This window comes from Cinclus cinclus, chromosome 5 (assembly GCF_963662255.1).
Source record: "Cinclus cinclus chromosome 5, bCinCin1.1, whole genome shotgun sequence".
Taxonomy (NCBI): Eukaryota; Metazoa; Chordata; class Aves; order Passeriformes; family Cinclidae; genus Cinclus; species Cinclus cinclus.
Genome location: NC_085050.1, coordinates 67047122 through 67070896, shown reverse-complemented (window position 1 = coordinate 67070896; position 23775 = coordinate 67047122).

Here is a 23775-nt window from a genome sequence, read left to right as displayed (position 1 = left end):
TTTTTACTGCATCTGATAGCACTGAGCAAATGCTAGAAACAAAAGGGTCAACTCAACTGAAATCTAAAGTATTTTGTCTAAAGAATAATTGGTGTTATTTCCTAAAGGAATTACACTTTAAAATGTGAGACTCTGTTGACTTCACACAGTTGGATCTAGAGTCTAAACTGTTACTGCATTTCCAAAAGATTTGTTAATAGCTCTGACTTGGGCTAAGCTGTTGTCTCAGGTCCCACACATACTAGAAAATCTTTCTGTGTGAAAGAATGAAACTGTGAGTATCCCAGCAACAGGAGTGAACACAAAACTTTTCATTCAATTAGCATCTTATCAAAGAATACAGCTGGATGACACGGATCTATAGGAATTTGAGATATCTGGACCTTTATAGGGCAAGTTCATCTTCTTGTCCACAAAAAGGATGATTTAAATCAATGTTGTTTGGATTTTTTTTCTCTCTTGTTTAGCCATTACACCTTTAAATAGTCTGCAAGAATAAAACTTCACCGTTCCCTCCTGTGCTTCCCTGTTTCTCAGATGACAAAAACTTTTTAACTCTCAGGCACCATTACTCCTATTTGCTATAGAGGTGCTCTGATAAGCATTTTGGTAATTTTGTCTTCTTTTCTGTCACTCTCCAGTAAAAGCAGATGAAATATTTTTTTCCCCACTATGAACTTATAATGCGCCAAGTCATCTGATGCTTTCTGACTTCTTGAGAACAAAAGCCAGCAGTGCATGACAGATAAAAGGGGTACGGAAGAGATTTTGCCTCTATAATAGCTACTTATGTGGAAAAAAGAACCTATTTTCTAGTTGCAAGTGGTAGTTAGATTCTGTGAGCTGCAAAGTAGTGACATAGAAGCAGATGATACCAGTCTTCTCTTTATAAGCCTTTCTCCTGACTCTCAGGAGGAGATGAATTGGAAAAGCAGAGAGGCAGAGAATGTAGTTTCCTGTGTGGTTTCATGTAGCCTGTGATGTACCAGTAGGAACACTCACCCTCAGATTTTTGTGGTCTACTAAGAAATGTGCATTTTGTGCAAAAGGTTTTTTTGTTTCCCTGTAGCATCGGATTCCTGATGCATTTTACTGTTTATTGGTCGCATTACAATACCAGGGAAAACTCAGCTGAACTTTAAAAAGCATAAGCTGCTTGTTTCACTGCAGCATAAGCAGGCAAGGGGTGCCTTTTATTGTGAGTGTTTGGCTTATGGCAGAACTTGCAATCTTGTCTTCCCACCCAAACCATCAACAAATATGCAGGTTCACAGGAAATACTGTTACTGTTTCCTACACGATGAAATGAAGACACAAATGATTTGCTATAAAAACAATGAGAAAAAGACTAGATTTTTTTTTTGCACTGCAATTAAGTACTTTAGGCAAAAGACTACTCTTTTTGCCTTTTAAAATCTGTGTATAGAGAAATGAGTTAACACTTTGAGTTTACTGTTTCCCTCCACATGCAAATCTCATCACAAATTAGATGAGAAATAAATAAAGTTACTGATTTCCAGTCAGCCTATGGAGTCTTTTATTCTGTGCTGATAATGCTTTGAATTTATTTTCCAGCTGTTGCATACTTTTTTCTCCTTACAGCAAAGGAGAGGGAACTCCCACTGACAGATTTGCCAGTTGTTTTTGGTGTTGTCTTGACTGGTTATGATCTCAGTAGGGGATATTACTCCTTCATGAATTATGAAACTCTAATGCGGTTTTTAGTGTTGTGAGATTTTATGAATTTGACAGATGGCTGTTCTGTTCTTCTGAGCCTTGGTTATCTGTCTAAAAAACTCCTAGGTGTCTGAATATATCTAGACTTCAGCAAATAAAAGCACAGAACCTTATCGTTGGGATAATCTTTACAAACATTTCATGGGCTCTCGTGACCCATAAACTTGTGTACTGTAAAATAACACTTCACTGTGTGTTCTCAGTGCAGAGTTCCCTGCAGTTACACTTTGAAAGTGAGGTTTCATTTCCTATGCATGCAACTGCCTGCCTGCACAGATGAATATGAGTGAATAGCAAAGCCACAGAAAGAACTAAATTACATTTATCATGGACTTTCAGTTGATTTCATTCAAATTTGCCCATTAATTCATTTCATGAGGTACCTCTGAGATTCTTTTTATAGCTATTTATTAATGTGTAGATTTTTTTATGTGTGTAAGGCATACCACAAACCACATTTATGTTCAGATGGGGGACTGAGACCAAGAAAAGTATGGTAGCAAAGAGGGTTTTGTCTTGATTTTTCAGAGAGGGATTTTCAGGCATTAAGAATGTACCTATGCATTTTGGGCAGTAAAAGAGAAATCAAAACTATGAACCTTTACAAGATCAATAGAAGTTTTAAAATTAAAACATTCAGCATGGGGAGCCAAGGCCAAAGCAAAAACGGAACCTGGGACATTCTGGAGGAGCTTACACAATTGCCTTGTAAAGCTTTTTATAAAACAGCTTAATTGCATTGCTCTCTGCTGGTAATAGAAAAGATTGCAGTTTGATGTTTAAAATCTGGAGAAAAAAATATCCATCTGGCATAAGATCTGGTAGAAGAATTCAGCAGAATGTTTCTGAGTTTGACATCAAAAATAGGGTGCTTGGGATTTCTTTTTTCCTGCAAATGGGATGTTCCCTTCCTTACAGAAAAACGAAACATCCCGCAGCTACATAGGCTGATGAGGGAACTGTTGTGTGGAATTAGGAGGAAAACGTCTGCTGGGGTCTGGTGCTATAGATTGGTTTTCTGCTCTTTTTTTAGTGTTGCACTCAAAATTAATACACACATTGAGGGGAAAAAAAATCCAAAAACCAAACCAATTTCTCATCTAAATGCAAAAAAGGAGCCACCCAAAATCCTAAAAACTATATCAGGCAGGCACTACACTTGCATGCAAGCTAAGGAACACAGCCACTAGACCCTTGACTGATCTGAAGTAACACACTAATGAAATTTTTGAGGGGTCATGACTTTTCCAGTGGCAGAATAGAAGCATTAGCTCTTCTTTGTACTGCTGTGAATGTTGATGAAACCCTCTGCTGCACCATCCTTTAGAACAATTTCTGGAAACAGAAAGAATAAAGAAAACCGGAAGCACTAGTACAACTTTTTCCTCTAATTCACATCTAAATTAGGTTTTCAGTGATAAAGTGATACTCTAATATAAAGATACTTGCTATACTCTCTTCCTCCCCCTGTCTCAAATCCCCCTTGCCAACAACAGGACATTTCCTGAATGCAAGGAAAGGAGCTGCACCCAAGACCAGTTTGGGTTTTCATGAGAAATCAAAAAGACCTCATGCTAATGAGAGATTTTCTCTGGAAATGAGCTCATTACTGTTCATTTTCCTGTGCTTTTAATCTGTTCTTCAAGTGTGTGTCATCTTGAAAAGTTTCAAAAGGCATTTCATGAATTTGCAACAAAAGCAAAGTTAAAAAGATGTCTTGAACTAATGAAAAGCATAGTCATGCTTCAGTCATGAATTTAATTATTGAAGAGAGGAAAGCAGGGATGGGACACAGATCAGAGAACTGAACCGGGGAAAATGTGGCATTACATACAGGGAGAGAAAAACAAAATCTGAAAAACTACAGATATTAAATTAGTGAAATTAATTACATGACAACTACAAATAGAGTAAAAAATTTTGAATATGTATAATTTCCTGATAATAGCATAATCTGTCTGAGCTGAGATTATTTTAATGTTATGATCTACAGATAAAAGATTTGATTCAGGATAATGGAAGGACGATTTCTAAATAAATCAGAACTTTATTTCAGGTTTTTCTAGATCTGACTCCATCTCTGCTGTTTACCAAATTTAGGATTGATTATACTTTCTTTCAGAGTACTTGCATTTGATACTTAATTTTTTTTTTAACCTGTGCAGGATTTGGTAGAACAAAATTTGATCTGTGACTTAGGTTGCTCATCAAATAACTTAGTCAATTATTTGCAGAGCTGAACATTAAATTCTAAATGGTGCTCTATGTAACAGAATACAACCATTATAGTTTGTTTTGTTCTAAATATTACACAGCATTTACAAAGTTTCATCAAATTTAGTTTCTAGTTACTCTCCATCTAGAAATTCATCATAAGCAGTTTGATATTGTAAATATTGAATTATTTTCTTTCTTACATAGGTTAAGTTTTTTATTTTGTTAAGCAGTGTAAGAATTTAGAAATAAACACTGTTTCTAGTATTCCCTTTTTCTTCCTGTACAACATTTCTTTGTATTACTTCTGAAGACTTACAACATTTCTTTGTATTACTTCTGAAGACTTGGCATGAGTCATTTTTATGACACTGAAAGCACCATGTATGAGTGAAAAACAGGCTCTCAGTCTATGCAGATAGCAAAAACAATGGTCTAAAAAAGTATCAGAGCCCATTAAAAATGTTGAAATAGATGCCCTCCAATAAAGCTTTTGTTTGCACAGTGTTTTAACATATACAGGTAGTGTAATGGAAACAGACTACTACAAAATAAATGTATAAAGTGCTGTAAGCACATTCAGTGCAACTGGGGTTCTGCTCCCTCAGTTGTTTTCATTTGGAGAATTTTGAAATGTGTATCCATTCTTTTTGCTCCTTTAAAAGATTATTTTTAAGCATTGTCTGCTTCCTCTGGAGTATTTTCAGCAGATAAACTGATCACGTAATTTGAAAATCAAGTCAGATGACAACTAGCCCTTGTAAAAACCTAGAAAATATTTTAAAACCACCACCTCACTTGTATTTTAATGTTCAGATTCGCTGCCCTTGTTTTTTAACTCCTCTTGTATTTGGTCTTCTGCATGCTAAGCACTGATGTTGCAAGTCACTGATTACAGCAAGTGCCAGGAAGTGATGATTTTCCTGGTGGAGAGCTGCTCAGGGACATATATGCTACATCACCTCAGTATTTTGATACATTCTGCATTTCCAAGGAGCTAAAATAAACTCTTAACTCATACCTATTCAAGGGCCATGTGACCTTTCAATGTCCTCTATTAAAGGTCATGATGTAATTTAAACTTATAGTCATAAAAAAAAGAAGACTTTATGACTTATGACAGAGGTTATAAACTTCATTTAGAGATTAGATTCCAGTAGAATCTTGGGGAGCTATTGAGTCATGTGATTTATATGGTTAAATGTACATATATTTTTTAAGTCTGCTGCTTCAAATAGAAAACGTGTTTTGCAGCCACTCTAGTGCAGGTTAGTGTGCAGCAAAATTTCCATTGCCTGGAATAGTGAATCTCATTTGAGAACTGTGGCTGCAACCAGAAAAATAAATGTCATTGAAATGAAGAATTTTCTGGAGGAGATAAAATAAATTCTCAACTTTGGCTTCAGAAGATGAGTGAAGCTGTCAGTTTTCCACTGGAAATCCAAGACAGCAATTCAGCTTAAAATTAACTCAAGAGAGGTTCCTGTTTGGACCTTTTAAGCTTTGTATTGAAATAGGGATAAATTTTGGTATAGTCAAATACAAAACAACCAAGAGGATTCATTATACATTGTTTTATAACCTTTAAAGGAGAGAGAAAAGTTGGTAATATTGTTAGCTTTCATACAGTAAAATGAGAAATGGTAACAAGGAATTCTTAGTAGTTAGTATTTCTATAAAGAAATAAGAGTATTACTTTGACTAAAGGTTTAAAATAATCTTCATTCATTGAGAGAAAAATGTTCTGAACTTATTCTCACCCACTTAGAACAAAAATTACAACAAATATGGACACATAATTTTTCAGGCTGAGTAATTAAGGGTCAAAATCTAGGCTTTTTGAACTGAGGTTATCCTTACAGGTTTTTAAAACACAATTCTATGTTATTTGAGATACCTCAATGCACATTTAGCCAGTAAGCACGCTTTTATTTCCAGATGGTGGCTTGATTTATTTAAATGAGATAGGCTCCTACTTTGGCTTTAGTTTTTCCATTTCCTTTTGTTGTTTATCATCCACGTTTTCTATTTCAAGTGATTTTGGCACCAAGGTCGAAATATTTAATGCATACTGTTAGGCTGAGCAAAAGAGATGCAGGCTGCTAAAGGAAGAGATGTTTTCTTCCTGATGTAAATCAGCTGAGCTGAGCAATAGTGGTGCTTTCTTCTGAGATTTTCCATTTGGTAGTGCAGCTGATTTCCAGCCATTCCTGTTTTTCATGCAGCACGAGTTGGGTTCTGAGCTCATACATCACTGACCGCATGCTAAAAATGGAATTCCATTTACGTTTAATAAATCGTCGTCCAATTTCTTCTTTCGGGAAGGCTTTCTCTCTTCCTCCCCTCAACATATAATGATGGGGTGGGCTGTTGAAGAGACTTAATAGCCCTCTCAATGTGCAGACAAATAATTTAGAGAGAGATATATAAGCTTAATTAATAAAATGGTGCTACTTCATCATCTGAGCATCACCTAATTAAAAATAACGCCAAAAAAAAAAAGATAAAAGGTATGATGTCGTCTGCCTGCTCTTTGTGTGATTTTTACACCAGCACAAATAAGTTGCCATCTATTTCTTGAAGCTTGTCTTAAAAACATAAAACAAATTGGGTGTTGGGGGATGGACAGAAATCTGACACTTTAAAGATTAGATATATTTTGAAGATATAACCATAAAAATATTGACAACCTTTAAAATACTTGCTTTTTAAATTTTTGCTTTCAGATTTCTGTGATGCATTTAAAGGTACTTTTAGTTTAAAATGAAAAAAAATCAGTAGACAGAACTTTTGTTTGCGAAATCTTTTGTTGTGACTTTCCTCTTAAATTTTTCTCTTATATTCAAAAATTATGAGGATTTGGGGGTGGAGTGGAACTCAGTAAAAATTCAGCAGTTTTAAAAACACTGTTGCTCACAAGAGTTATTGCACAAAAGTAAAAAAAAAAAAAAAAACAGTAATCAATTTTATCTAAAGATTAATGGGATAAATTTAGTAGAATTGGGAACTAGAACTGTGTTGTGAAGATACATGCAGATATCTGCACAATTTATAACAATGTGCTTTATTTTTTACTTTTTTAAGGATGTTGTCTTGACATATTTACCAAATTTACCTCTTCAAGCCATATGAACAACCCCAGAATATGAATGAGCTCCTGGGAGTGTCATAGCTGAGTTGTGTTCCAGCTGAAGGTGCACTGAAGGGTTGTGCACAGATTTGTGTAACTGTGTTGTCTGCCAAATGCACAAACCAGTTGCAGTCACCTGCAGGGGTTTGGAGCAAAGGAAGGATTGGGAACTGAGCAAGGGGAATGAATAATCGAGGTGTTATTCTTCAATTTGCTTTCTTTCTAAATTACACTATTGTACATGGCACAGTACTAGCACAAAAAGGAAAAGAATTGCTGTCCTCATTAGACCATGTCTGGCCCCAGTGTTAAGGTAAAAGCAGAGAGATTTCCTGGCTCTTCCTGTGGAACATGGAAAGAAAATCACAGGCACTCAAAAATGTCTTACAAAAGTCAGTAAGAGCCTTTTCTCTGATCTCAGGAAGTACCAGTTGAGGCTTTGCAGACTTCTTCGAAGTTGGAAGCTGTTCCTTACTCCAAAAACTATTTATTAGATCAGGTATACCAAAGAGACTTGTGACACAGTGAGGATTTCCCTCTTGGTATATCTTTCTTTTGTCTTTGTGCCTGTGCTTGTTTCTATTAGGCCATTTCTCTTTGTTCTAAGAAATTAATTTTTTTTTCACCAGGTATATAAAACAGTGTATAAAGTATCCCTTAAATGCTATGAATGAGGATTTTAGCCAAATGAATAAAGTACAGAAATTTTGAAATGCCCTTGCTGTGCCTGCAACCTACTGATACCATCACTTGAAACCAGTTTCCTATTGCAGTGATTTTTCATAATTTACTTAAAAACTGGAAGACATAAGTTTGTCCTGGGAAGAGGCTGGATCAGAACTAGAGGCAATGTTCTTTCTGATGAGTATGGGGTGTTAAGTCGTTCGGACATCAGATTTTTTGTTTTCCATGTTCTGGGAAAAGGCATTCGTTTGTTACGTATAAACACAGGTAGTGGGGAGAAAGAGCAGATTTCCAGTTGTATGCTGCATGGAAGTGAAGTATTCATAGCTGTTCTTACCATGTTGGTCTGCGTCATGTGTTCCCTGAGCAAAAAGTATCTTCACCAATAGACAAATTCTCAACCACAAATTAAAAAAGAAAAAAGACACCTAAAAGTAAAATCTCTAGTGGTTATATGGGCTTATGGAGGGCAGAATTAATTTCTGATAACTAAAATTAAACTGATCTAATGAGAACTATTTTTGTGACTTAGGAATTTATGACATAGTATTTAAATTTTCTGCTCAGTCTTGCTTTACAAAGTCTGTCTTCACCTAAACTATATATAATTTAATCTGGAGTATGCATTTGCATGGTAAAGTACAGGAAACTTAGTGCTGGAAATCTCCACTGGTGAAGTATGTTCAACTGGTGAGATATGCAGCTCAGTAAGAACGTGAGGCATACAGATCCTGAAATATGCATTCTGCTAAATAAAGGTTTGCAGAATGTCAGCAGTTAAATGTGTAACTCATCCTTTAAGGTGTAGTCTGTTGAAACTCTTATAAATAAAATGTATGAACAAAACACACATCTTTGTGACTAAAATTTACAAAACAAAATTGTATGCAACCTTTATTTAAAACATACTATTTGAGCTATTGTATGAATAAGAATTTGGGCAGAAAAATGTGTACATGAATCAATGAAGAATCAGTTGACAGGAAGATTTGATGTATGCATTACATAACTTGATCACAAAAGTATATGAAATACTAAATGACAGAATACGTTATTTAAATGAATCATTAAAGAACACTAAGAAGATTGATAATTGATTCTTTAGAGGAACGGATAGTCTAAGCAACTTTTGAGAGATCTTCACACCAGGTCGCATTTACTTCCATTGCCATTGCAAGGAGCACTGTTTCACTCTGTACCTATGCAGGAGCAGCAGGATTTGACAAACTTGATGAAGTAAAATAGCATGCTTGAGATGTAGTGCTGGAGAGTTGCCTCACTTTTCTGTCCATTTTGGTTCTCTTGTCTACTTTCGTGGTATGGCACATGATCTGCAACGAATGTCTGATTGCTCAAAAAACCAGCTGAGGCTACTCAGGGAGCTTCTAAAAGAAGTCAGCACTGAATGAGAAAAGCAAGAGTTGTCTGCCTTTAATTGAGGAGGCAAAATGCAGTTTGTTTTGTTTTCTGTTTAGTTGGGTTTGCTCTCCCTGGTATTCAGTGCCCCTTTGATTTCTACAAAGTCTATAGGCTGGAGTTTTTTGCTCTTAGAAGTGAAGAAAGCCAGTACAATAGAAGTAGGCCTGCTTCTGGGGGATTGCCAGTCCCTCCTGTGTGAGGTATTTGAAGTTCTTCGGAAGGGATGTTTGAGTTTGCAAACAGGTTCGCAGAATTTTCTAGGGGAAAAGACAACTTTAGCAAAATTGGCAAACCTCAGATTTCCTTGCTACTGTTTGGTTTTGTTTTTGTTGTGGTAATGGTAGTGAAATCATATGGATTGCATTAGATTTGTATTTGCTGCAATAGGAGATTATATCTTCTTCCTAGTGATAAATAATACCCTCCCGTGATCTTGTTTGCCCTCCTTTTGATGGCAGGATTATTATTTTTCTATCTTTGCAGATCATTCTTCATCTGGGATGATGCATAAGATGTCTTGAACTTCCCTTCCTTGCAAATTGTGTATCACCATAGCTCTGAAGTGAAAGGTAGATCATCAGTCTCATAAAGAAACCAAGTCAACCCTGATTTTACATAACCTATATAAGTTCAGATAACCAGATTGGGTGATTTGCTCACAGAATATCACTGTGCTCCACAATGTCCATAGAGGAAATGCAGTATAAAGAGGCAAGGAGCTACTTCCTACTTGGGCACTTGTTTGCTGTATGAAAATGTTGTTGGTGTCAAATGCGCAAAACAGCAAGTTCATTTTGTTGAGTTTCCAAGCATGAGAGCAGCACATGGGATCAATGACTTTCTTCTGGGCTATTCTGTTTCCTATAGCAACAAACTGTTCAGGAAGTTTGGGGAAGGCTCTAAAGTCAAGAAAAACACTCCATGATGCTCATAGAATAGCCTCTCGTCTGCAAGGCTTCTGGAGCTGGAGGGGCTGCCCTTGTCCTAAACACCCTTTCCTAGAAAAACATTCTGTTGGTTTGTCTATTTGCTCTTTGAATCCATGCCAACTTCTAAAACTGAATAGAGCTCCACAGTGCAATGCATACTGCTTTGTGAAACGGCTCCCGTTTTTTGTTTTGTACCTACTCCATGTGTTTTCACACTTTCCATTTTTTTTCTACTACAAAATATAGAGAGCAATCCTTACTTCATATTTCTTTTTGTTGTCTCCTCTCAGAGTTACAGTTATTTCTTTTTTGGCAGGCACTCAAAAATCATTGCTGTAATTTCTTGTATCTGCATCTAATTCTAATCTAACCCTTATTGGATATTTGGAATGAAAGTCACTTGAGTGAGCTGCTGGCAATAGACATCACATCAGAGGGTTTTATTGATGATCTCTCACAGAACTGCCTGATACTGCTGCTCTCAGAAAGGACTTGATGGATGCACCATACTTTGGACCCTCTGTTCCAGCTCACATCTGCACAGAGCAGTATGTAGGGACTGTTCTTCAAATATTTCATTGAATTCAAACCTTTTGAGCTTTTCCCCTGCCTGAATGAATTATCAGTTCTTCTCATCAGCCTTCCTCCTCATTTCCCTGAAACCATTCTGGGGATGAGAGGTTCTGCTCCAGAAGTCTCTGTGCAACACAGACTCTGTCTAGTTGAAATTGTGATATTTGTCAAGAGTAAAGTTTGTCAAAAGGCTAACTTAAAAGTGACACTCTGTGGGATGCTTTTGTCCTGGGATTCTGCTGCATTTGCTTGGAGGGGCGTCTATGATAGATCACGTGTGTTCAATGAGGATGGATAAGTGGATTTGTCTGGTTTGGATAACCTTTTGGCACAAGTGGTTTATCAGAAATCAGCACCATTCGATCTCTGGACAGAGTACCCTGGGAAAGTGAAGGCTAGAGAGTGAAAGACTAGAGGAGTACTGTGGTTGAGGAGACACAAGTAAAGGAAGAGGTGAAGGGCAGAAGGACAGAAGGTCACAGCAGGAGACATGGAAAGGCAAATTCAGGTAGCAGTGCTTCATAGGAAGCTGTGAACAGAATTGAGATGGCAAGGTAATTTATCTTTACTAAATGCAGTCATTCTGTACACATAGTTGTGAGAAAAAAATACATCCCAGACCTGTGGAAGATTGTTGTCTCTAGGCTAGGTGATGTATGAACTGGTCACTACCTATAGGCTGTTACAAATAAGATGGATATTTTCATCTTTCCTGCTGGAGAATGAGCAAGAACTACTGCAAGAGTCCACCTTAGTCTGTAGCAAAGACTCTGTTCCTCTGTATTAAGGACTTGCAGAGGATAATTTTCACACGTGGGCTCTCTTCAAGCCGATTTCTTGGGTTGCTGATCTTGAAACAGTTTCCACAAAGAACTGCAGTTGAAATACAGGACTAAGTCTAGTCCCAGTCTTTACATAAAATAGATTTTTCTGGCCCTAAGTGGTTAGTGTGATATATTTAAGAATATAAAACCCATTTTCTATATTTGCAATTAGACCAGAATAAATATGAAACAGAATATGCCTTGTGCTGCATAGTTTATAATTGAGTTTGCTTCCTTTTATTCTGTCTTGAACATATAGGTTATAAATTAATGGGGCAGCAGAGTGAAACAGAGTGTAAATACTGCAGTAAAATTAAATACTTTGTGTCTTCCTCTCTCACTGTTATGATTATTACAGAATATAGTTATTAAATCTCAAAAGATTACTTTAATTGAATTGCTTGCGTAATGATAGCTTACTGATTCTGAGAGTCTCAAAGATTTTTTATAAAAGCTGTAATACTACTCTTTAGTCAAAAGGAAGCTGCAATGTTGATTTTTCATGTGCATAAACCTCTTATGTGTTAGGTAAAAATAAAAATTCTATTGTTCACATCCTATATGCAATTAATCTAAAATTTGTTATCTATCTTTTGCATATCTGTAACCTTAATATTATTTTTTTCTTCTCTTAGCGAAATTGATATTTCTTTGGTGATACTTCTGTGTCCTGATAAATTGTTTGAAAAACCTCAAGACCAACCAAAAAATTCAGCTTGCTTGGCATTTGAACTGGAGAAAAAAAAATCAGTATTAAAATTCTGATGTTTTCTCTTATATTGATTAATGTCATATCTTTTTCGCCAACCACAGCTGGCTGATATTCCATGGTTCATCAGGCATGCTCAGAGGTAAGGGTATTTTTCTCTCTTTTGGTGTCAGAGGTTGACCAGACAGGCATCCAAGCACTTACAAGTGTTAGTTAGTTTAGTTAGCTAGTTAGTTAGTTAGTTAGTTAGTTTGTTTGTTTTTGTTTGTTTGCTTGTTTTGGTATCTTAATGTCTAATTAGGCTTATTGATATTTTCTTCATCTGTTGCACACACACACACACACACATACATATATATATATATGTGTATATATATATATATATATATATATCTCCTATCTGGGCACTGGAAGTTGGGCTCCTCAGGGAAGTGGTCACAGCATCAAGTGTGACAGAGTTCAAGAGGCCTTTGGACAATGCTCTCAGGTACTTGGTGTGATTCTTGAGGCTGTCCTGTGCAGGGCCAGGAACTAGACATTGATGACCCGTGTGGATCCCTTCCCACTCATGATATTCTATGAGATTAACCATCAGTGCTTCTGTGATCTTTTCCAGTTGCTGTAAAGTCTTAGCTGCCTTCCTCAGCCAGCAGGCCTCTGGAAAAGTATTCTGGCATGAAGTGATGCTCTGGTGTCTCTGTTAAATCTGTATTTTATCCTTGGAATATTTTCATTTTTAACAAAATCTGTTTATGACCTGAACCAGGACTGTGACTCAGTTTAGCATTTATTTCCTATCATCAACCACAGTACCCATGTACTGCTTATAGTTCCCCTTGAATACCTCCTTATCTGGTTTTGTGGTGAGTTCATGAAACCCTGGGTATAATTAGGAATGCGGTTTGTGTCCAAGTTGACATGTTTTAAAATCTGTCTTTTACCCATTGATTAAAAGCAGTACATGAAATATGAGTAGATTAACGGCAGCACATATGACATAAGTATCTGGATGCTTAGTAAATCATTACAAATATGATCCACATAACCACTATTGGCATATAAACTGGGCACAAGGATTTTAATGAGATCTGAAGGGGTTATTCATTAATATTCTTGAATAATCTAAATGTGTTGAAACTGAAAAAAAAAAGGCAAAAAACAAACAGAAAATAAATAAAGTAATGCAATGTTTGTGTGAGAAAATACTAAGACAGTGTAGAATATAAAAGTAACTAAACCACATGGCTACCAGAAGAGTTTTCTGCAATGCAGATAATGTCCTAGGGAAGGCCTTTATAAAAATTAGAACTTCAGTAATGAACATGATGCCTGAAATGAATAATTTAGTAGCAAAAGAAGGGAACTAGTGTGGTTTGGGTACATTTATTGATCAGTCAGTCCCGAGTAAGAAGGCATTTTAGGCAAAGCTATTATAATCAATAATTTCTGTAACAAGAGCATTTATTTTGATGGCAGTGCTTTCCTCTCCTTGAAGGGAAATTCCTGTTATTATGGTTTTCTTCAAAAGGGAAAAATCTCAACGTTTGAGTTAATTTAATAAATAAAATGAGTATAGTATTCAAATGTAAAACATTTCTTTATGGCATCCTTTATTTACATCTCTCAGCTGACACCCATCATTGCTTTCACTAGAACCAGAATCTCCTGTCTTAGTTCTACTTTTCTGTACCAGTTTGTCTTCCAAAAATAAGCCATTACTCATCCATCTTTCTTGTTTCTCCAAGCCATATAGCTTGTTTCACTCTGTGCATCTGTTAACAGCTGTCTCTGCTCTATGTTTGCAACTGTAGGAAGTCTCAGACATTGAGCATTTAAAAGCAAGTCTTGCTAAGTCATAGTCCAGGAGTTTTTCAAGTTGTTAAGAAGGAATAAAATGTCAAACTTTACATTCTTGCTTTTGTGAACAGCAAAGCTTTCCAATATTTACATTTCTTTGGATAGTGCAAATTGTAATTCTGAATGATTACCAGGGGAGAAAGATAAAATTCGTATGCATCTCTCAGAGAAATATACCCTGTTTTCATGTATTGAGGTCAGAGACAGAGTCTTCAAAGTCATTCTGGTTTTGGAAGTCTTCCTCAAAAAAATATTATTCTTTCTGTCAAGTTAATAGATTGTCAGAGAATATGATTTTTTTATGGTCAGAATATTTACTCAGTTGAAGAAAAGGAAGATTTATTTCTTTGATATGTCCATTTGGATTTTTCATGGGATTCCTAGAAGGATTAGCCAAATATATTCAAGATGAAAATAAAACCTCACATGAAAAGAAGTTCTTGTAACATTTATGGCAGCCAACAATCAATATTGGTTAAGTACAGAAATTCAAAAATGATATCTTATGAGAAAAATTTAATGGGCAAAATATTCCCAATAGAGAGGAGTTTTTTAATCTGAAAGAAGTCATCTAATTTCAATTTTCACAGATTTTGGAAGTCAAAATAAAGGTGTAGGCTATGCAGGTCTCTCCTGACTTATTATTTTTGCATTGCTTCTGTGGCATTATTATGATTAAAGGCTGAAGCCCGTTTCCTGTACCTAATATTGATCATTTTAAGCAGCTAAAATTTGGATTCTACTAAGACTAGTGCTCCTGATTTCTCATCCTACTTTACTCACAACCTAAATTTTGTAGGGCTCTGTTTCTATGTATTTAAGAGAAGAAGGTGATGCCTGTGTGCCTTTTCATGCTAAAATATTTCAGTTATAGACCTGCGCACACTTGTAATGTAAAAGAAGTCTAGAAGGAAAAAAAAAAAAAAAACCACCAACAACAATAAAAAAACCTTAATGTACAACTTATCCTAAAATGCCCACCACTACTGCTGGTGTCATGCATTTAGTGATACTAATGTAGCATTTGGGAAACCATTTGGTGAAAACCTGTTGAAAGCAAGAATTCCTTTTTCATTAATCCACTCATGCTTCTACAAAATAAATTTGACCTCTCTGACATTTCATCTAAAAAAACAAACTTGTACTCATTTTGTTTCCAGTTGTAAAAGCTTTCTGCTCATTCTTTCAGCAAGGTACTTTTCTGTAGTTTGTGTTTTTTTTCCTCTGCTATTTAAAGTGTGAAAGGAAAAGTCACTCCAAAGGAGATGAAACTTTCTTTGTAGGATCCACAAAGAACAGTTTAAGGCCTGTATTTGAAAAGAGTCTTAAAATTTTGAAGACAAAATATTTTCCTGAAGTTTGAACATTATGACAGATTAAATTAAAGACACTGTAAATATTCTTTTCTATTTCAAGATATAACGCCTGCTCTTCCTTTCATGACTCACTTTCAGAGGGTTGTAGAACTTGATTTCATGAATCCCAACTAAAAGAAAACACTAGAAAACTGGGATTCCTTGAGCCCTTATAGTGCTATCTTCTAGATATAATTTGAAGTGTTTGTGCAGGGGCCAAATGTAAAGAGGCATTATATTTCTTGCATCTTAATATAGTCAGAGGAAAATACAGAGTAATATACAGAGTAGAATAAAGAGTTGGTATAGAAATACAAACAACCAAAACCAGACAGGATTTTAGATTAAACAAAACAACATTATGTGTCTCCTGTGCAGAAGAGTTTGATGTCAGAGGTTTTAATAGAAGAGTGCTTTGGATTTTTTTTTTATTTCTATTAATTAAAGAGATACAGAAGGACAAAAGAAAATATATTTCAATTTGAAGTTTTAGCAGAATTAATATTTTCACTCCAATCTATTGAAATCCAGCTAAATCTATTGGAGTCCAGCTGAATAAAACAAGAGTCACTCTTTTTCTAAAAAATTAAACACTTCAACCGCACTGGGGATGGAGATCTTAGTATTTTGGTTTAATCAATGTCCCATTGAGCTCAGTAAAAAATTTCTTCCATCACTCTATTCTTACAATTAGCCAAGAAGTTTAATGTCTCTTAATGGAACATCAAGCATCACCTCCTGCCGAATGTAAATTGACCATTTATCATTTGCTTTTGTGGTAATTGTGTACTCATTTCCAACTCCTTCCCTCAAAATATATTACTTAATTAGTATTTATAACAGTGGCTTATTTTAAGATGAGCTTCAAAGGTTTGAGAGTAGTTTAATGAAATATTTCAACTGAAGACTGGCAAAGCCATTATTGCTCTCCAGAGGGCAGTTGTAGCCTTTATATAATTAATTTAACAAAATGGGCCAAAGGTGTGTGTGAAGTTTTCCTTAAAAGGGCTATTAGTAATATTGTACTGAAGAGAGCAGGTTCAGGAAACATGATTTTCTACTGGATAACAAGATTATCCCCTGCCAAATTCACCATGTAAAGAAACAGGCTTATATACAATAAAGGAGAAGAATGTGGCCACTAGAATTATGAAGCAGATCTTTGATTGCAGCAACTTTTGAAACAAGTGGAATTACAAAAGTTATGGAGTTAGGGGTAAAAAAGTTATAAAGTGTCAAATAAGGTTAATATCAAAAGGTGTGCTGTATATTAATCAAGATGCAGTTTAGTATTAAGCCTTCTTCAGATACATTTATTTTGAATGCTTTCAGCAATTTGAGATTTTTTTTTTTACACAGTATTTGATCAAATAGAATTTTCAGACATAACATTTTTAATATGATGGGGGTTTCCAATTACCAAATCCATCAGATGGAAAAATTTCTTTTGGGATCCATTTATCTTTAGTTGCATAAGAATATATCAGGGTTATTTAAACCTATAGGTATGAATTCCTGTAAATCTTTCTTCTGGAATTTATCTCAATGTACAAACAAAAATAAATTTCTTATTGCATGCTATCAAGCATAGGCATACCTAACTGCATCAAAAAATGGTCACTGAACTCTTAGCTAGGTAGATGATGTACCCTTTCATAAATTTTAAACTTTCATAAATACTTTCTTTTTTCTTTTTTTTCAGAGACTTCTACTCTGGCCTTGTTCTTCCCAAGGAAAAGCTTTTCCAATGCTCTATGGTAAACTGTAGGGATATGTTCTTAAGAACTTCTGTCTTCTTTCTTTTATCTTGCCTCAGTCGTGTGTCCTTGTCCCTAGACCAGAGGGGATTGATGCACGGTGTCCCCTTTATGGTAGCCCAGGTGCTGTTAGGCAGCTCCGGTCCCAGCCCAAAGCTGCAGTCAGGTGAAGGAGGGGTGGGCTGGGTGCTCTCAGCCTCTTTATTCAGTGTAGCCATCATGGGCAGATCTCCTTCCTAGCAGTGTTTTAGGCCTTTCCCGTAGCATTTCAGTGTGTGACGGCGCTGCTGTGCCCAGAGCCCCGTGAGGCCCCGTGCCCCTGGACAGACCCCCCGAGCCCCAGAGTGCCGAGGCCTGGCTTTGCAGGGTGGGCTGCGCGGGGCCAGAGGAACTGGCGGGATGGACGCAGCCAGGGAGTTGTGGTCAGCGGCTCCACGGGCGGGTGCGGGCCGGGGATGAGGGGCGTCCCTCAGGGAGGGCTCTGCCTCGGCTTTCCCGGGGCTCTGGAATGGCTCTGCCAACGCCGCAGACGGTGGCCGGAGCTGCCCTCGGCACGGGTTTTGCAGGGCACAGGAAGGCGAGCGGGACGGGGGCTGAGGAGAAGCTCTTGGGGTGCGCTCGGAGGAGAAGCTCAGCGCGAGCCGGCGGTCGGTGCTGCCGGCCCAGAAAGGCAGCCATGGGCTGGGCTGCGTGGAAAGGAGCAAAGAGCAGCAGGCCAAGGGAGGTGAGCGTGGCCCTCTAGGCCGTTTCTGGGAGACCCCAGTGCCTGGAGCCCTGCATCCCTGTGTGGGGGCCCAGCATGAGAAGGACGTGGAGCTGCTGGGATGAGTTCCCAGGACTCAGAGGGAGAGAAAGAGTGAGGAAGATAATCGGATGGAACTAGGTGATTTTAATTTTATTTTTTTAACTTTTTATTGTAATTATTTACTTCTACAACTATTTCTTCTTTTCCTTCTTTTTCTACTTCTTCTTCACTTCCTTCTTGTACATTTCCGTCTTCTGCTTCTTCGCCTTCTTGTCTTCTTCTTGTCGTCTTCTCCTTCTTTCCATTCCTATTCTTTATTCTAATTCTTATTCCTATTCTTATTCTATATTGTTTCTATCCTTAATTCCTATCCTTATTTACTGCTACTGCTTCTTCCTCTTCCTCATTTTCTTCTAATTATTCCTATTCCTATTTTTTTTGTTTCTTTTTCAGGGTTTTGTTTTTTTTTTTTTTTTTTTTTTTGTATTTTTTTTACTACTACATTTATTTTTAAAGGCAACTTTCATTTGTCTAGAAAGAGTTGCATCAGTCACGGTCCTGCAGTGTGCAGTGGGGTCCTGATAACGATATGTCCTGTCTTGTCCATTGCTTGTGGATAAAATCCCAAAGGATCACATGTAATCCTTTCAGGATGAGAGGAGGAAATGGCCTTGGATTCCAACATGGAGGGTTCCGATGAAACACTGGGAGCAGTTTTTCCCTGGAAGAGTGGTCAGGCATCAGAAGTTGCTGCGGGAGGTGGTGGAGTCACTGTCTCTGGGAGTGCTGGAGTGGTCTGCGTGTGGCACTTGGGGACGTGGTTTCAGGGTGATGGTGGTGGTGCCAGGCTGACGGTGGCCCTGGAAGATTTCCCAGGTTCCTTGGCACACCTTGATGATGATGCGCAGTCAGTGCTGGGCCCGTGGCACCAAGCGTCCCCCACGGGTGCTGGTTTGGGGCTGGGAGAAGCACTTGGGATGGTCCAAAGCAGGCGGTCAGGCCCTGCTGAGGCTGCAGGGCCGTGCGCAGGCAGGCAAAGGCAGCCCGTGCGGCTCCCTCAGGCCGCGGGGCAGGCCGCGGGCCGGCCGCCACGGCAGAGGCGCGGGCCGGCGCCGGCCGCGGGCCCTACTGCTCGGGCTGTGGAGCCAGGCAGGGCCAGCGGAACAGGCTGCGCAGGGCCCGCAGTGCCCGCCGCAGCCGGGAGGGACGTTTCTTGAGGGGGGCCAGCTCTTTCACACGGGAGCGCGAGGCACAGAGCGGCCCTGGGGAGCACGGCTCGCGTACCCCGAGCTCGACCCAAGCCTCGCGAAGGGCAGGCACGGGGAACGCGCCCGCTGCCAAACCTGCCCATCTTTGCTCTCGCTCTTCTTTGTCTTCGCAGAGCTCCAGGAGGCTCACTCCGTCCCACTCGTCCTCCTCTTTTGGCAAGGGCTTGGCCGAAACGCTCTCTTCCCAGGTGTCCTGCAGGAAGTCTCGGTCGCTGTCGTTTCCCCAGCTGGATTGTGCTGAGGAACTCTTGCCATTCCCTCTGGACGCGTCCTGGTCATGGGAGCCTTCCACGTCAGAAAGCTCTTGGCCCATGGAGCCCTCCCAGTCCGACGCATCCAGGTAGCTGCCGACATCTCCGTGGGACAGCTCATGCTCGCTGTACTCGTCCCAGTCTGAGAGACTGTGGCAGCTACTGACTTGTCCGTGGGTAAGGCCTTGCTCTGGGCATTCTTCCCAGTCAGACAAGTCTTGGTAGCTCTCGACATCTCTGTGGGACAGCTCTTCCTGGATGCATTCATCCCAGTCGGAGAGCTCGTGATAGTTGCCAGCTTCTTCGAGGGAGAGCTCCTGCTCAATGCAGGCTTCCTCTTTGGTTCTTTCCTGGTAGCTGCTGTTTTTTGCTGGGGAAAGCTCCTTTTCAGTGCCAGCTTCCCCTTGGGATCCTTCCTTACCACTGCTGGTTTCTTCTGTGAAAAGTTCCTGCTCAATGGTGGCTTCCCCCTGGGATCCCTCATGGTCACTGGTGGCTTCTGTTGAGGACTCTTCCTGCCCAATGCAGGCTTCCTCTTGTGATCCTTCCTGGTCATTGCTGATTTCATCTGGGGAAAGCTCCTGCCCAATGCAGGCTTCTCCCTGGGATCCTTCCTCGTCATTGCTAGTTTCAGGGGACCGCTCCTCAATGCTGGCTTCCCCCGGGGATCCCTCATGGTCAATGCTGGTTTCTTCTGGGGAAAGCTCCTGCTCAGTGCTGGCTTCTCCTTGGGATCCTTCCTCGTCTTTGGTGGTTTCTGCTGGGGACTCTTCCTGCTCAATGCAGGCTTCCCCCTGGGGTCCTTCCTGGTCACTGCTGGTATCTTCTGGGGAAAGCTCCTGCTCAATGCAGGCTCCTCCCTGGGATCCTTCCCCATCATTGCTGGTTTCAGGGGACTGCTCCTCAATGCAGGCTTCCCCCTGGGATCCTTCCTGGTCACTGCTGGTATCTTCTGGGGAAAGCTCCTGCTCAATGCAGGCTTCTCCTTGGGATCCTTCCTCGTCATTGCTAGTTTCAGGGGACTGCTCCTCAATGCTGGCTTCCCCCTGGGATCCCTCATGGTCAATGCTGGTTTCTTCTGGGGAAAGCTCCTGCTCAGTGCTGGCTTCTCCTTGGGATCCTTCCTCGTCTTTGGTGGTTTCTGCTGGGGACTCTTCCTGCTCAATGCAGGCTTCCCCCTGGGATCCTTTGCCGTCACTACTGGTTTCTTCTGGGGAAGGCTCCTGCCCAGTGCAGGCTTCCCCCTGGGGTCCTTCCTGGTCACTGCTGGTATCTTCTGGGGAAAGCTCCTGCTCAATGCAGGCTCCTCCCTGGGATCCTTCCCCGTCATTGCTGGTTTCAGGGGACTGCTCCTCAATGCAGGCTTCCCCCTGGGATCCTTCCTGGTCACTGCTGGTATCTTCTGGGGAAAGCTCCTGCTCAATGCAGGCTTCTCCTTGGGATCCTTCCTCGTCATTGCTGGTTTCAGGGGACTGCTCCTCAATGCTGGCTTCCCCCTGGGATCCCTCATGGTCAATGCTGGTTTCTTCTGGGGAAAGCTCCTGCTCAGTGCTGGCTTCTCCTTGGGATCCTTCCTCGTCTTTGGTGGTTTCTGCTGGGGACTCTTCCTGCTTAATGCTGGCTTCCCCCTGGGATCCTTTGCCGTCACTACTGGTTTCTTCTGGGGAAGGCTCCTGCCCAGTGCAGGCTTCCCCCTGGGGTCCTTCCTGGTCACTGCTGGTATCTTCTGGGGAAAGCTCCTGCTCAATGCAGGCTCCTCCCTGGGATCCTTCCCCGTCATTGCTGGTTTCAGGGGACTGCTCCTCAATGCAGGCTTCCCCCTGGGATCCTTCCTGGTCACTGCTGGTATCTTCTGGGGAAAGCTCCTGCTCAATGCAGGCTTCTCCTTGGGATCCTTCCTCGTCATTGCTGGTTTCAGGGGACTGCTCCTCAATGCTGGCTTCCCCCTGGGATCCCTCATGGTCAATGCTGGTTTCTTCTGGGGAAAGCTCCTGCTCAGTGCTGGCTTCTCCTTGGGATCCTTCCTCGTCTTTGGTGGTTTCTGCTGGGGACTCTTCCTGCTTAATGCTGGCTTCCCCCTGGGATCCTTTGCCGTCACTACTGGTTTCTTCTGGGGAAGGCTCCTGCCCAGTGCAGGCTTCCCCCTGGGGTCCTTCCTGGTCACTGCTGGTATCTTCTGGGGAAAGCTCCTGCTCAATGCAGGCTCCTCCCTGGGATCCTTCCCCGTCATTGCTGGTTTCAGGGGACTGCTCCTCAATGCAGGCTTCCCCCTGGGATCCTTCCTGGTCACTGCTGGTATCTTCTGGGGAAAGCTCCTGCTCAATGCAGGCTTCTCCTTGGGATCCTTCCTCGTCATTGCTGGTTTCAGGGGACTGCTCCTCAATGCTGGCTTCCCCCTGGGATCCCTCATGGTTAATGCTGGTTTCTTCTGGGGAAAGCTCCTGCTCAATGCTGGCTTCTCCTTGGGATCCTTCCTCGTCTTTGGTGGTTTCTGCTGGAGACTCTTCCTGCCCAATGCAGGCTTCCCCCTGGGATCCCTCATGGGCAGTGCTGCTTTCTTCTGGGGAAAGCTCCTGCTCAATGCAGGCTTCCCTCTGTGAACCTTCCTGATCACTGCTGGTTTCTTCTGGGGCCAGCTCTTGGTATGTCTCATCATGTTCATCCCTTTGGTTGAGCTCCTGGACCATCACTCCTTTTTCCCATTTGTCCATTTCCAGCTCTTTCTCTGTGCCATCTCCCCACTGGACTCCCACACCTACCTCCCACTGATGCCACTCTTGCTGTCTCCCAGCTTCGCATGGGGAAACTTCCCGGATTGTCACTTCTTCCTTCATTTGGTAAAACTCTCCAACTGTCATCTCTTCTGCGCAGCCGAGCTCTTGGCTGCTAACACCTCCAAGCTGGGAAAGCTCTCGATCCATGCCATATTCCCAGTCTCCCTCCATGCTGGCAAAGGCCCCCTTCTCCTCAGTGTCCGGCACGGGCAGGCCTGGGGCGTCGCCTGCCCCCAGCCACTGCCCGCTGAGGGCCTGCTCTTCCAGCCCGCTGGGCAAGGGGCCGGCTGCCTGGGAGTTGGGGTTCGCTTTGTCCTCCTCCATACGTGACATCTTCTGGCGCACAGGGATCCCGGGAGCTGCTTCTTCGTGAGCGAGCAGCGCTCCTGGGACTGGGCAGCGCAGGGCCCTGTGGCCCTTATATACCCCCTGCAGGGCGTGGCTGTGCCATGTCCCAAGGGCCTCTGGCATCACAGTGTCCCGCATCACCCAGGGCCCTGTTAGAAGGCACCTGTGTCACAGAGGGCCACGCCCGGCTCCCCTCCAGCGGCCCAGCCCACTGCAAGTGGCATGGAGCAGCCCCTGGACGGGTGGGCTTCTAGCCCCTTGTTCTGATCCACTGATTAAAGTGATCAGAAATGGCTCTGCCTGAAGTAGGGTGCGAATGAGACCACGTGCCAAAGTCAACAGCGTGGGTTTTATTTATTGACGGGTAAATGAGAGACAGAGAGAATGGCAGAGGGAGAAAAACAGAAATGGAGAAGGGGTGGGTGGAGAGCAAGAGAGTGCCAGAGACAGGTGAAGCAGAAAACCTCACCACTCTGTGGATGCCATTGGCATCCTGTGGATGCTCTCCCTCTCCATCTTGTTGGTGCCGAGGGTGCCCCACAAACACGGAGTTCAGGGGGCTGACGCACACTTGGGCCGGGTGGGAAGGCCCAGGTGCCTCCCCTGGCAGGGACAAGTTTGTCAGAGGCTCTGGCAGCAGCCTCTGGCTCTGTTGCATCCCTTTGCAGCAGGAGCGGTGCTGTGCTGCAAGGCCTGGGCAGTGAGTGTGGGGAGCGCTTTGGGGCTGTTTGGTGGATTCTGGCACCTCCTCGGCTGCCCCTCACGGGAATGTGCCGTGGATGTGGCCTTCCCGGGGTGGGCATTTGACAGCTGAGCCAGTCGGTGGGAGGGAGGATGGGTGTTGAGTGCCTGTGCCCAGAGGTTCCTCCACAGCCCCAGAACTCTCCTCCTCCCTCCCTGCTTGTGGGCAGTGTGTGCAAAGGTGGCCTCAGCAGGTGAGCCTGTGGGCTACGGCCTCCCCCAGCCCGAGCCTGGCCCAAGCTGATTTTCAGGACAGCTGCTGGCTTTGGCTTCCTTGTGGATCCATTCTCCTGCCTCAGTCGTGTGTCCTTGTCCCTAGACCAGAGGGGATTGATGCACGGTGTCCCCTTTATGGTAGCCCAGGTGCTGTTAGGCAGCTCCGGTCGCAGCCCAAAGCTGCAGTCAGGTGAAGGAGGGGTGGGCTGGGTGCTCTCAGCCTCTTTATTCGGTGTAGCCATCA